The sequence below is a fragment of the Meriones unguiculatus genome, chromosome 10, assembly GCF_030254825.1.
Source record: "Meriones unguiculatus strain TT.TT164.6M chromosome 10, Bangor_MerUng_6.1, whole genome shotgun sequence".
NCBI classification, from domain to species: domain Eukaryota; kingdom Metazoa; phylum Chordata; class Mammalia; order Rodentia; family Muridae; genus Meriones; species Meriones unguiculatus.
The window spans coordinates 98,501,128-98,514,921 of NC_083358.1; the positions used below are offsets into that span (position 1 = coordinate 98,501,128).

Consider the following 13,794-nt stretch of genomic DNA (forward strand, 5'->3'; position numbering starts at 1 on the left):
CATTCTATGAAGATCAGCCCCTTAGATCTGACTCTGCATTGTAGTCATTCTCTTAGTCTCCTGGTAAGATATTGCCTTCTTAGGGGCAGGGATCATGTGCCACATCTTTATATTTCTTGCGGGTATCATGATGCCTGGCACATAGCTGATAATGAATTGAACGCAAACAACACTGATTTCCATTCAAATCATGGGTGATCACTTTACTGACAATCTAAAATCAATTCTGTCTAAATTTTTCTTGGGTTTATAGAAATGACCAAACCCTCTCAAATCAATGATGGTACATTTATTACAAAATACTCTGGCTCAAATTCAGCCAAGTCCACAACTAAAAACTTTAGTTTACATACTGTTAGAAATATCATGCCATCCTAAAACGACAAATTCATCATAGATTACTGTAAATATACCTAATACTAAAATCAGAAATAGGACCTACAGATGGTAGATATGATCCCAATATTGAAGTTCTAAAAATATCATCCTAACATCTATTCCTTTTGTTTGGATTATTAAACTACTTGGCATAAATAACAGAAGACTGGATTTTTACATTATTTGGTTATTATGAAAAGACATATTGTTTTCTATTTGAGGACATTGTTTGAGAAATTTTCAATTCAGTGCAAACAGATGAAGAGACTGACATCTGTTCAAGCTTTTCCATAGTTATTTTATAAAGATTAGTGAAGGGAGAATTAATTAAAAAAGGAATAATTACACTTTAATAAGCAAATTGGGAAGCAGAGGCGTAGACTGAGGAATTAAGGACTAAAAGTCATTTGGCAAATATTAATCAGGCACCTTCTATATGATTGCCACCATCTAGGACCTATAAGCTTGTTTTGTGGAGTGGCCCTTTAAGTTGAAGGAACATATTTTCAAAGAAGTCCTAATAAAGCCGAACCTCAAGGAGTTGGTTCTCACTTCTTTGCTTCCCGGAGCTTTTTTGGCAAGATTCAAAATTGCTTCATTTCTTTCTGCTTCTGAGCTCCAGAAACTCAAAGAAATTAGAAGAAAACACATGGCCACGCACAAGGCAGGTGCTGTTACATAACATTCCTCAGGAGTAAAACACTGGCTTGTCTTTCATTTGACATAAACATAGAGGCTACTCAGATAACTCTTCCCTAAACAGAAAGTCTTTATCTTTCCAAGGTGACTATCGCTTTTCCAGTGAGAACTGGCCGGCATCATCCCTGATAAAATAATTAAGTCAAAATAGGTGCTATAGCATAAAAAAAAAAATACATGTCTCTCTAGGCATCTACATAATACAAAACCCAAAGCAGATGCTATGCAGTGTCTTGATTGGTGCCCGGCGTGTAGTAAGTATTAAAAGCATGTGTGATACACACATGCACACACAACATCCTCTCCTCCCCAACACACTCCTTGCATAGCCACTTAGAGAAGCACACAGCCCTGCTTCTGAGAGAGAATATAAATCAGGCCCCTCGTCATTCAGTATAGGCAGCTGGCCTCACCTCCTGCACATCTGGTATGTAAAGCATGTGAATCTTCCTTTAATCAACAATTCAGAATAATAGCATTTCCGACTCTCATCAGAAAATCTAACCAGGAACTGATTGCAGTGCAATTCCTGCCAAATGTTTCCTGGGACAGTGGGTGCTCCAGAGAAACTGACTAATGGATACGTTATCTATATGCCTTCTTCTCTAAGCCTTTTCTTTGAATTTAGAGGCCATTAAAATGTATCTGGACTGCATTATTGCAATTTTACATAAAATCCTTTTCCAATTTGAAATGTTCTGTTCCTTTATCTACCTTTTTAGGCAATCCACATTAAAACTATCTACTTAGCCTAGTACCATAGATCTGCAATAAATATTTGAATATTGGAAAAATAAGTATTTGAATATTTTTCTGAGCTTTCTCCTCCAATAAAGGCAAAAATAAAACTAACATCCATTAAGTTTTCCTTTTGATTCTTTTTTTTTTTTTTGCGGGGGGTGGAGGAGAGCCTTTTCTTTCCTTCAGCCTTCACATCTTAGCTGGATAGCAGCACCTCTTTCTGTCAAGGCATAGCACCTTACTTTCTTTGTCCAGACAGGATTCTAAATTTTTTGCCACCCTGGCCCCAGTATAGCTAATGGCCAAACACCTGCTTTTGTATTGTTCGCACTGCTCTACCTTGCTTGTTAGACTGTGAGCCATTTCAGGACATGTCTGTGCCTTTCTCATCTTTGTCACTGCAGCATATGGCACAGGGCCTTGCCCGAAGTAGGTTAATAAATGTTTGAATGTCAAGAGAAAGAATAAAGCAATTCAGTCTCACTTACATAACCAAATGAACATTTCTTGCTTGAATTCTGTAACAGGAAAACTTACTTTAAGCACATTTTTATTGGGTTCTTGCTTTATGCCTATGCCACTAAGGAGTTCTCTGTCAGGTGAAGGAGACCTACCTTTAGGCAGAGTCAAAGTGCTCTAGATTCAGTATTTAGATACCAGCATAAAGAGGGTGACTAAGGGAATGGGGGAGATGGAGATGACTAATTTCATCATGGATGTAAAGAAGATTTGAGGCGAGAGATTGACTATAAATGAGTAGAAATTTAGCAGACAGGCCTGGGTATGGGAAGCTAATGCCAGGTAGAGGGAGTAGCTGTCATTCAGGTATCAGTCATCCATTCATTCCACAAGATTTAATGGAAGACTGAGGTTTCTAATGTGCAGATGCTTTTTCACCCTTGTATTCATGAAAACTTAATATGATCCTGACATATGATAACTTTTCTGTAGGTTCTTATTGCAAAATAATTTATGAATAGAGAGGTAAATAAGATAGGAAAAGATAGTTTGAACCAAAGTGGAAAGGATCCAGTTCTGCTAGTGTGGGTGGTCACTGAGGGTTCTTGACTTGGGGAAGGGTTACACCTGGCTAGAAGTGAAGGATGGATTATAAGAAAAGAGTTAGGAGGCATTGGATACCCTTTCTGTGTCTCTAGGACATTTGCTTGTGCTCTTAAACCTAACACAAGAGGTTAGAGCATTTCTGGGAGGTTCAGCAACCTTTCTGTAGAGGAAAAAAATACACATGCTCAGTCACACAAAATTCAGTGAGGTTGTTAATCTTAAGTTGGATTTGAGTAAGTCAGACTGTAGAAAGTCATTAAGCCCCACCCAATCACTGGGGGCCTCATCTCAGTCTTTCAGTGTCTCATTCATAAAAAAAAAAAATAGGTTAAAAGCAAGGAAGCTAAATATTCTAGAAAAGCTTACAACATAAAAGAATAAGGGCCAGCAAAATGGCTCAGTAGGTAAAAGTTCTTGCCAGGAAAGTCCAGGACATCATGAGTTTGATCCCCAGAATACATCATGGAAGAAGAGAAGCAACTCCAGACTTCTGTATGAATGTGCCACACACATGCATACACACACAATAATAAATAATGTAAAATGTAAAAAGTTGAGATAAAAGACTCCAAAAGAACCAGCAGACACTTCCTTGATAGAAAACATTAACATCTCCAGACACAAAAATGTTTAAAAAGGAACATGCCAAATTAAAATATACTCATATATATAAATCCTAGTATAACTAAAATTGACAAATTTAAAGAAGCACAAAAAATTTCACTGAGAACAGAATTCAAAGATATGAATAATGAAAAAAAGATGCTTATGCTGGAAGATTTCAATACCAGTTAATATAAAGTCCGGAAGAGGAAGCATAGGAAGAAGATAAAACAGAATTATCAAAGAAATATTGGATAAAGCTTTCACATATGTATGTGAATAAGTTACACATTAGTGCATATATGTGTATTTGTTGGTACATTAGTGCGCATGTGTACACGTGGGTGTGGGGTCTCAACATTGATGTCAGTTGTCTTCTGCGATTGCTCTCCACCTTATTCATTTGAGGAAAGACTTCTCAGTTAAGCTCAGGACTCCCTGACTGGGCTACCTGTCTAGCTTAGTTTCAGAATCCCATCTCTCCTAGAGTTACACGGGGGGGGGGGGGGGGGGGCGGGGGCGGGCAGCATGTCCACCCAACTTCTTATACGGGTTCTGGGGATCTGGTCTTTATGCTTACACTACAGACTGCTTTACCTGTTTAGCCATCTCCCCGTTCCTGATGGCCTTTTAGAAAAACCCAAACCATGGATATTTAGATTAAAATCCCAAAAGCATTCCCTCAAAATGTAACATTAAATGGCTGCATCAAGACACGCCTTCATGAAATTTCAATGCACCAGGGATAAAGAAAATAAAAACATGTTCCAAAGGCAAAAGAAAGGCTACTTACACTATTAGTAGTCCACACCTCCTGTGGAAATCAGACATTAGCAGAGAACGATTTTCAGTATTACAAAGAAACATTACTTCCTTTTTTGGTTATATATGATTGGCCAAACCACTGATGGGTGCCCCAGATAAATTTTAAAGAAACAGTAATTTCAGCAAAGTCCAATGTATAGTGTCTCAAAAAAACCTTAAGACGTGTTCTACTGAACAAGACAAAAGAAGACACGAAAACCACAAAGGACAGGATGAAATCAAGAGAGAAAAAAGGAATTCTCAGGCTTAGTTTAAGTGTGCGTGTGTGTGTGAAGGGGGCCATTAGGACAGTGGCTATGTAACTGATTCAGAAAAGAATTGATCTGCAGAGCAAGAATCTCAAAAATGGAGGAGGTACATCTTCAAGAAAACTCATGGCAGGATCAGAAACTTCATTTGAAGCTGTTGGAGGAAGTGAGAATTATCCAGCCATTATGGATAAACAGTATTAAAAGAATTGGAAAAACAAAGAGGCCAGTGGTAAGGATGCTAGAGACCTAAGGCTGCAGAAGGAAGCAATCAGAGTGACGGCATGCTTCTGCTGGACTCTGCAATGGATCCTGACAATAAAAATGTTGACTGTTGGTGTGAAAAAAAATTACAGTGTAACTATACAGAGAGGATAAAGAAGAAAAGTGTGGGGAATGTGAGGAAATCAAGTAGTCTTACACTGGGACATCAGCACAAAAGTTTATTGGAAAATCTTGATCAAGCTGTACAAGCTTATTGTGTAGATTATGAAGACAAATGCTAGCTGACATAAATAAAAGCACTGAAAATGGTTTCACCCTGACTATATTACTATCTATGATGACTGTTGGGTGTTGTACAGTGCAAGATTTGGAGGGGCACAATTCCAATCCCAGGCTGCTATCTTGACTTAGTTTATTAAATAAAAGCTGTACTTTAAACTTGATCTTTTCTTGGCCCACTGATAGTACAATTTTTTGAGATGCTGGGCAGCAGCCATGAGTTGAAACTCCCTGTCTTTTCCCCATCACAGTTGATGGGTACTCAACCATGTACTATGACAGCAATATTTTTGACTATTTTGTTTTCTGTATTCACACGCCATCAGGCTTACAAAATACCCATCTGTGCATATACACGAGTTATTTAGTACTGTGTTATGAAATAGATTGTGTTAGATGATTTCATTCAACTGTAGGCTAATCCAGATGTTCTGAAGTTCATCTTTAAAAAAAAAAAACGATTTATTTATTCTTATGTTATTTTATGTGCATTGGTGAATTGCCTGCATGTGTATGTATGAGGGTGTCAGATCTGCTGGAACTGGAGTTACGGACAGTTGTGAGCTGCCATGTGGGTGCCAGGAATTGAACTCAGGTCTTCTGGAAGAGCAGCCAGTGCTCTTGATCACCGAGCCATCTCTCCAGCCTGAAGTTTGTCTTCTGGAGTGCATTAAATGTACCCTGGCTAAAGATATTTTTAAACTTTGATGGATTAACCTAGATTCAGCCTTGCGTTTCAAGGAGAAACTATGCTTCATTCATCTTCAAGTTGAAGTTGGTTTTCATTTGCAGGCTTACATAGTATTTCTGATTCCTAGGGGAAATGTCAGGGCTGTGAAAAGGGGTTTGCTCTACAGATTTGTAAAAACATTTTATCATGTTTTACAAGCCTCTTAAATGTATGTGTTTGATATTTGTTTTAGAAATCTAAAATTAAGAAGGGAGAAGAAAGATTTGAGATACACATTTGAGACAGAATCATTAAGATTTGGCAACTTATAAGAGACAGGCAGGTAAAAAGGAGAAAACAGAGAATACTTTGCTAAATAAAAAAGAAAAGATACAAAACAAAAATCACAACAAGGACGATAACAAAATCCTCTAAAAAGGAAATAAGTGCCATAGAAGTAAAAACAAAAGTTTCAGGGCATACGATAGACAATAGCACCACTTGCTGGTAAATGGGGAATGGTACAGGATTTGGGTTTGGTTTCTGACAGCTGCTTCCTCATCTAAAGATGATGGTTGAGGACACCAACTTCACAACCCGCTTTTGCTGCTGTTTTTGTGAAATTTAGTGACAAATTTGCTGGAGTAAGATGCCATTTTCAATATTCTATATTGGAAATATTCTCATGCAATTAATCTGAGATTCGTCCAAAGAAAAGGTTATGCCATTGAAAATTAATTTTGTTTCCAAAATTCTATCAGTTATTTCCATGGTACCGAGAAAGAAATCTTTTCTTTTAAATTTCAAAGGGGGTCAGGTGAAAACTTTCTTGACATAAAGATAGATCTTGGATTTTAGGGTCTTTTTTTTAATATCACAGGCAAATTCTCTACAGAGGAGGAACCCCAGGAGACTACAGTAGACAGAACAGCCTCCTCCCAGCTGCCAGACTCAAGCTGCATGGTCAGGCTCTTCTCCTGGTGTAGACAGACAATGGAGACCCGAAAGCAAAGTTCTTCACCTAATCCAGGAAGATATCTCAGCAAACAGAAACTACATCTTGAGTCTCAACCCAAGAAGAAACAAATGTCTCGAAGGAGAAGTAATCTGGAGGGACTGTGGGCTAGTTTTACCACCGTCCATGTTTCACCTGAACTTCATGAAGAAGGCCTTCCATGGAGATCAGTCTCTGTTCGATCATGGGGCTGTGATGAAAACCCCTAGTTATTTCTGCATGGCATCTCTCAGTCCTAGGGGAATGCTGCGTCCTTTGCTGCCATTTGGTTTCATGGAGTTGACTAGTTGACAATAACCAGAAAGCAGCTCAATAGCTGCTCCCACTGGGTTTTGTGTAGCAAGAATGAGGTTCTGAGAAGTGCACCCTGTGTGATTTTGTGTGTAGGTGAACATCACAGAGTATTTACACAAACCTCCACATGTAGCCTGTTGCACACCTAGCCTTTCAGGCATCAATCCCACAACTGGGAGGTCTCACCATGTTACAGATTTCCTCCTGAAAGTCATTCCCTCTCATAAGCAGCTTATCTAGAGTTTCCCAAAATTCTTAGCTGTTTTAACACCAACTCATAGAATAATGAGTCCAGAATCACTTAAGGCACCTGATTGCAGAGCATGTAGGATTGAAGTCAGGCTCATCCTTTCTTCCAGTATTGAAAACAAACTCTGCCATTGCCCTTGCTCATCTCCGTGCTGATGTAGCTCAGCATGTCACCTTCAACTCAGGTCATCAGAAGTTACTCCACGTCTGATATGGGGTCCCCTTGGAGCTGTTTTTGTGTCCTTGCCTTCAGCAACTTCACAGCTTCTGACACTTAGCAATTCTTCTTCAAGATCATAGCTAAATGGGGCATGCCTGGCAAGAAATAACCATCACTGACTTTGTGCTTTGTGGTCCCTAATCATTTTAAATTTTAGTTTTCTAGGCCAAGGTCTGTTACAGACAACATTAACAGCAGATACTGTTCACTTAGAGTCTATAGTGAACAAACAAGACACAATCAAGTCAAACAGAAGAGAAAATGATGCTCAAGGTGTGATGAATGAGGCTGGTGGGATAATACAGCATGTTGTTTGCTGGTGCACTTTTCTTTTCACAAATAGAAGGAGTATACTCTAAGACTAAAAAAATACAGTAGAAGAAATAGAAACCAATAGCAGTCATCTATTATAATTGACAAGGATACTGTAAATAATTATATGAGATCATCGGTAGCACGGTAATGCTAATTAGACATACCAGCAATACCTCAAACAGGTGACTGATGCATCACCTTACGGTGTGACGTCACTATGAGTATGACATCACTAGAGGAAGGAATACTTCAGTTTAAGTATAATATGGGCACTGGCAGAAATGCAACCCATCATTGACTTAAATGTTACGTGATACGTGATTGAACTGTACTCCATGTACTGTTCTCAGCACTCCACTTAGAAATCCATTTATAAATACATACACACATACATATATGTACATATAAATACATATATATGTGCATGTATGTAACTATGTATCATCTTGTCTTGTTTGGTCCATGACAGCCTCTGAAATTTATTTTGTGTCCAAATGAACAGGATACTCTAATTTCAGTAAGAGCCAAATTGAGTCTTTGGCTCTCATTTCTTTCTTTGCTCCAGTCTTCCACTTTGGCACCAAGATAGGGATGTGAGAACTACAAAGGAAGAAACCAGCGAGGCACTTAGGGATTCTGTACTCCAAACATATCAGCAGGCTTGATCTGAGCCCACCAAACTGATCCTCTGTGTTTTAATCACAGTTAAAATAATTGCTCTAGTTGGGCAGTTGTGGCCCACACCTTTAATCCCAGAAGTCAGGGCAGAGGCAGGCAGATTTCTGTGAATTCAAAGCCAGCCTGATTTGAGAGAGAGAGAGAGAGAGAGAGAGAGAGACAGAGAGACAGAGAGACAGAGAGACAGAGAGACAGAGAGAGAAACAGAGAGACAGAGAGAGGTGGAGAGAGAGAGAGACAGACAGTCAAGACAGCTAGCCTGGCTACATAGAGAGATTCTGTCTTAGGAAAGAAAATTAATAAAATACTTGCTCTTTTCAAAGTCTCTGAGCACTTTCAAAATTTCATGTCTTATGCCAATTTCTTCTTCTCCTGAAATGCCTCGGTTGTCTTGGCAAATTTCTGCTCTTTCTTCATTATTCTGCTTAGTTGACATTGTCCCTGAGAAGAATTTTCTGCATCAGTTGGACATAAGCCTGAGGGCAAGATGAATATCCTTTTAGGAATGTGAGTAGCCTTCCCATGCATACATAGGAAGGAGGCCACCCTGAATCAGCTGAAAGATGGGTCAAAGGAAGAACTACAGAGTAGCCACAGTTCCCCACTACAGAAGAAGCATTTCGGAGGGTCAATAAGGCCACCAGTTGGCTGGTCAAGGACTCAGTGTCATTGACCACATCTATAACAAATTACCAGAGAAAAAAGTAAAGGGGCACTCAGCCTCAATAGGATGGTGGGTCACTCCTACCTTCTGGCTATTGACACTTGTGAATTTCCAATGCTCTGGGATGAAGACACGTGGACTCCACCCACCTTCTGGGTACTATGAATAATACTGCTATGAACATCCAAATACAAGTGTCTGCTTGAGTCTCTGATTTCTGGTTATTCTGAGTATATGCTCAAAAATAGATGGATCATATGGTAATTCTATTTTTAATTTTTTTTGAGGATATGCTGTTCTGTTTTCCATAGCATCTACACCATTTTACACCTCCATCAACAGAGAAAATGCTCCAATTTCTTCACATCCTCTCTAACGCATTTTCTCTCTTTTCCTTTCTTCCCAGTCCCTCTCCATGTCAAGCTGGAGAATCCCCCACCCCACCCCATGTCTCATTCTTCTCCCAAAGACCCTCTCTTAAACTAGAGGTCCAACCTTTTCTCTCCTGTCTAGATATTGGCCATCAGATCTTTATTAAGCCAATCAAAAGGTAAGGGAAGAAGATTGCTGACAAACTATCACACTGGTGCTGACCATAAGAATAAGAATAGCAAAGTCTGAACAGTACTCAGCTATCTTCTGGTACAGAATTAACAGTTGAATATACAGAGACACCTTTATACGGTGCACAAAAAGATTACCCCAACATCCCTTGCTTTCCACTCCCCGAGGTTTGCTCAGTAGTATCCAATGAGAGAAAAATACTCTCTATGACTCCAGATTCAAAAGGGTTAGGGTGGATGGTGGCGTGAGTAGGGAGGGACTCACAGTGCATGGAAAAAACCTTCATTTAGGAGTCCTCCAGTATCTTGGATTGTCCTCTGTGATCTGCTGTGTCTATGCAGACAGAGGCCACGAAATCATTCAAAATCACTGCCCAGTCTCCTCCTTTGCAATTCCCACTCAGCGGGTCTGGCACACACTGCAGAAATGCAGAGTCTATTCATAGGAGCTGTCTCAGGGCCTTGGTAAGCATAGAATAAGATAGTTGCACTTAAACAACACAAGACAATGTCCTTTATAAACAAAGAGCCTGGCACACGGCAGGCAGGTGTCTAGCAAGTGTCGTTAACTCAACCAAGTAAGTAAATGTTAGCCAATACTGTGACTTCCCCTAACAATCACTATCATTACCTGGGCAGGCTTGGCTCGTGAAAACCTCTTATTGTTCTGTTCTGACTCTCCAAACCCTTGTAGTTCCTTGCCTTTGTGGGCTCTGTTTCAGCTACCTTCTCTCTCTTCCCATTTGGAGAACTCAAGCTCTTTCTTTCAGCTTGAGGCAAGCTGTGAGCACACCTGTAGCTGTTTCCTTCTCCCCCATTTATTCCTGGTCCCTCCTTGATTCCATTTTTCCTAACTCCTTCCTGGCATTCTTCTTTCCCACTGCACAACTTTCACTTGTTTTCAGGCCCCCCAGCTCTGTGACTTTGAATCATGGCTTATGGATCTACATAGGCCTAACTTGCATGCCTGTACTCAGTAAGTGTTATGAATGATGAACTGTGAATGAGTGAATGAGTGAATAACGAATGGAGATGAACGTCAGTGAATCAATCAAGCATTGGTCATTGGTGATCAAGATGCTAGAAGTGAGTCCTCCCCAAATGAATTCTGCCCTTCATTATTAGCCTGGCCTAGCAATCTAAATGGAGGCCTTGGTGGCTAAAACAAATGGTGAGACTTTCTCTGTATATAAATTGACCTAGATTTTACTGCCACAACATGGCATTTCAGACAAATGAACTACAGCAGGTTTATGATTTACGATACTCTTCACAGTAGAGTATCCCAGAAGTTTTGCCCACAGAAGACATCAAGGATGTAAGGACAGTTTGGACAATGTTCTGAGCAGTGAAGGCTCATATTCATTCCTCACATTGCTTGCTATCCCTGTAATCCTGGAGGTCGAATCCTGGACCTGATGTTAGCAGAGTCATATGAACTGTGATTACTAGTCTTGTGAGATGCTGGACATACTCTGCCCCAGGAAGTTTATCCAAAAAGTTTTTTCCCCAATTTCACTTGTAATCAATTGTCTTCAGATCCAATGGTTAATGTTCACTTTTGCTTTTAGAAGCATCTACCATAGTTGATGGGTCATTTTCTTGGCTTTTAAGCACATTCTTCACTTACTTTTGGTCTTCCTCCCTGGCTGGCTGTTCATTGCATCATTACTTGTGATTTTCTGTTTTGCTTTTTATAATGGCCTTCATACTGACTGTGATGTGGAATCCCATTGTGTGTTTGATTTGCATTTCTGTGATGTTTAGCATCATTTTGACATCTAAAACTAATAAAATATGATTTTGTATTGTTTTACTTTTAGAGGGAATGTGTAGGTATCACACTAATGTAATCAAGGTATTTGTTTATAATCTCAAATATTCTAAACACATCCCTCTTTATATCTTTCTCTTTGATGGTTCAGTTGTGTCCATCAAAATCATATCCAAACTTCTCCAGTTCTTAGCGAAAGGTGTGTTCTGCAGAAATGTCTGCATTCTGGGGTCAATGTCAAGCTCACACATATTTTCTCGTAACTAGATTCTGTCCATGTATAATATAAATGACACACTTCAGTTTTCTACTGTGGCTTTGAGATTTTTTTCAGTCAATGAGAAGTCTATAATAATGAATTTCAAAAATTCCTGGGTGGCCTTTTCTGATTTCTGTTATACATGACTTTCTCAGTGAAGCAAGGCACCAGGAGAGTAAGCCTTATATTTGCTAGACCATAATATGCATAAAATGATTTTAAGGTAATGGCAATCTTTTCAGAGGAGAGAGGAGGACAAATGTCTCCTTTGAGGCATCTAAGATTGCAAAGATTCGTTGATGGAGTGGCTCAAATATAACTAGCAAAGCCTAAAACATTCATCCATTGCCAGTTCCCCAACCCTCCCCTTAACAAACATGAGCACACGCAGGCTCTGGAAAAGCCACACAAAGGTAAGTATGGAGAAATACATACTTTCTGCTCAGACAAAAGTAAATAATGGCTGCTCACAATATACAGTATATTGAAATGAGATAACATGAGTAATGATCTGGGATTTACCCCACATTCTAACATTTCAGACATTGTGTTCAGAGCAAAGTGAGTTTGGCAGTAGTTATCTTCCCATTTAGATCAGTAAACATATCTATAAAACAACTGTCCATGGGAATCTATCTCTTCTCTAAAATCTTGAAAGAAGGACTCTTTAGAATCACTGGCAGTCATTTTGGTGTTTATATCACAGAGAAGGTTTTGAGCCTGGAGAATAAATAAGGATTAACATCAGAAAGAGGACACATGTCTGAGCAGACAGAGCATCTACATCTTGTCTGAGAAATGACTCAAGGCCAGAAACAGGGAATTCTGTTCTCTGTATTGCACAGCAGAAGTTGACTGAGATAAGAGTGACTCATCAACCATAATTCTTATCAAGTTTTACTTTTTTGTTTCCTGACAGTCACAGAAATAAATGCTAAACCCACGATAAAAGAAAATTCTAAAGCAAAAGGCATGTTAATTTAGGAGAAATAAAACTGGCCTCTTAAAGCACACTTTATGAAAAATTTAGAACAAGTACTGCAAGAACTGCTTTGCCTTTTAGCATACTCTTTTAATGGCTTCAGTTTTCTTCTTCTTCTTCTTCTTCTTCTTCTTCTTCTTCTTCTTTTTCTTATTCTTTTTATTCTTGCCCTACACAGCCATTTAAAACTCTTTAGCATGATGGAACATGAATGTAACCCAGGCTTTTGGAAGGCAAAAGCAGGAGAATTAGTAGTTTGAAGTCAGCATGGGCTTCATAGAGAGATTGTCTCAAAAATCAAACCAGCCAATTCCTCACTTCCATAATCCTTCAGCAGAGGACTTAAAACCCTCAGGAAATTTGATCTATAGAGTCCTTCTGTAGAATTATAAATGGACACGCTTTTGAGTGAGGACGCATGCTTCTCCTAGTCTTCTTATAACATATGGTATGGTGTGTGTGTGTGTGTGTGTGTGTGTGATTTAGGGATGGCTGTCACTGGACAAAACCCACTATAATCATGGTCTAGCTTTGCATCCTGATTGTGTTTCTTTTTGCCTGTGAGACTCTAGCAGTGTTAAACTCTCTGTACCCAAATCCCTTTTCTTTAAAATGGTAATAAGACTGAGTTATAACAGTGAGTGTGTATATATGAGAATTCTGTGTAAATTCATATACTTAGAAATAGGGCTATAAATTTGGTTAAATAATCATTACTTGTTAGTACCACTGATAGTAATTTTATAGGGGTACCGTTTATTCTTTGGTCACAGTAAGAACTTATAGTCCTGATATGCCAGAACACATTCCTGTTTCTGGAAATGGTATTCCTCCAAAATGTACAGGTATGTCTACTTGTCTGGAAATAAGACTTTTTGTGATCTTGTCCAAGAAAGAATTCATTCATACTCCTTAAAGGAAGAAGGTGATTTAATAGCTAATGAGGGGAACTTCAGGCTCAAGTTCCTCCTTGCAGGAAGTGTCCCTTCTTGAAACTGAAAGAGCTTCTTCGATGGCCATGGAGGAAATATGTTAATTTTTTACTCAT

General features: G+C 39.1%; 1 long non-coding RNA gene across 2 annotated transcripts in view; it reads right to left on the reverse strand.

Moving 5' to 3' along the window:
• LOC132657065 (uncharacterized) overlaps nt 1-4,338 on the reverse strand; it is a 55,113-nt gene extending 50,775 nt beyond the window's left edge. For both annotated transcript variants that reach the window (XR_009594909.1, XR_009594908.1), the window contains exon 1: nt 4,280-4,338. This is a non-coding gene — a long non-coding RNA (uncharacterized LOC132657065). The remainder of the gene's footprint in view (nt 1-4,279) is intronic.
• Nucleotides 4,339-13,794: the final 9,456 nt, after the last annotated feature.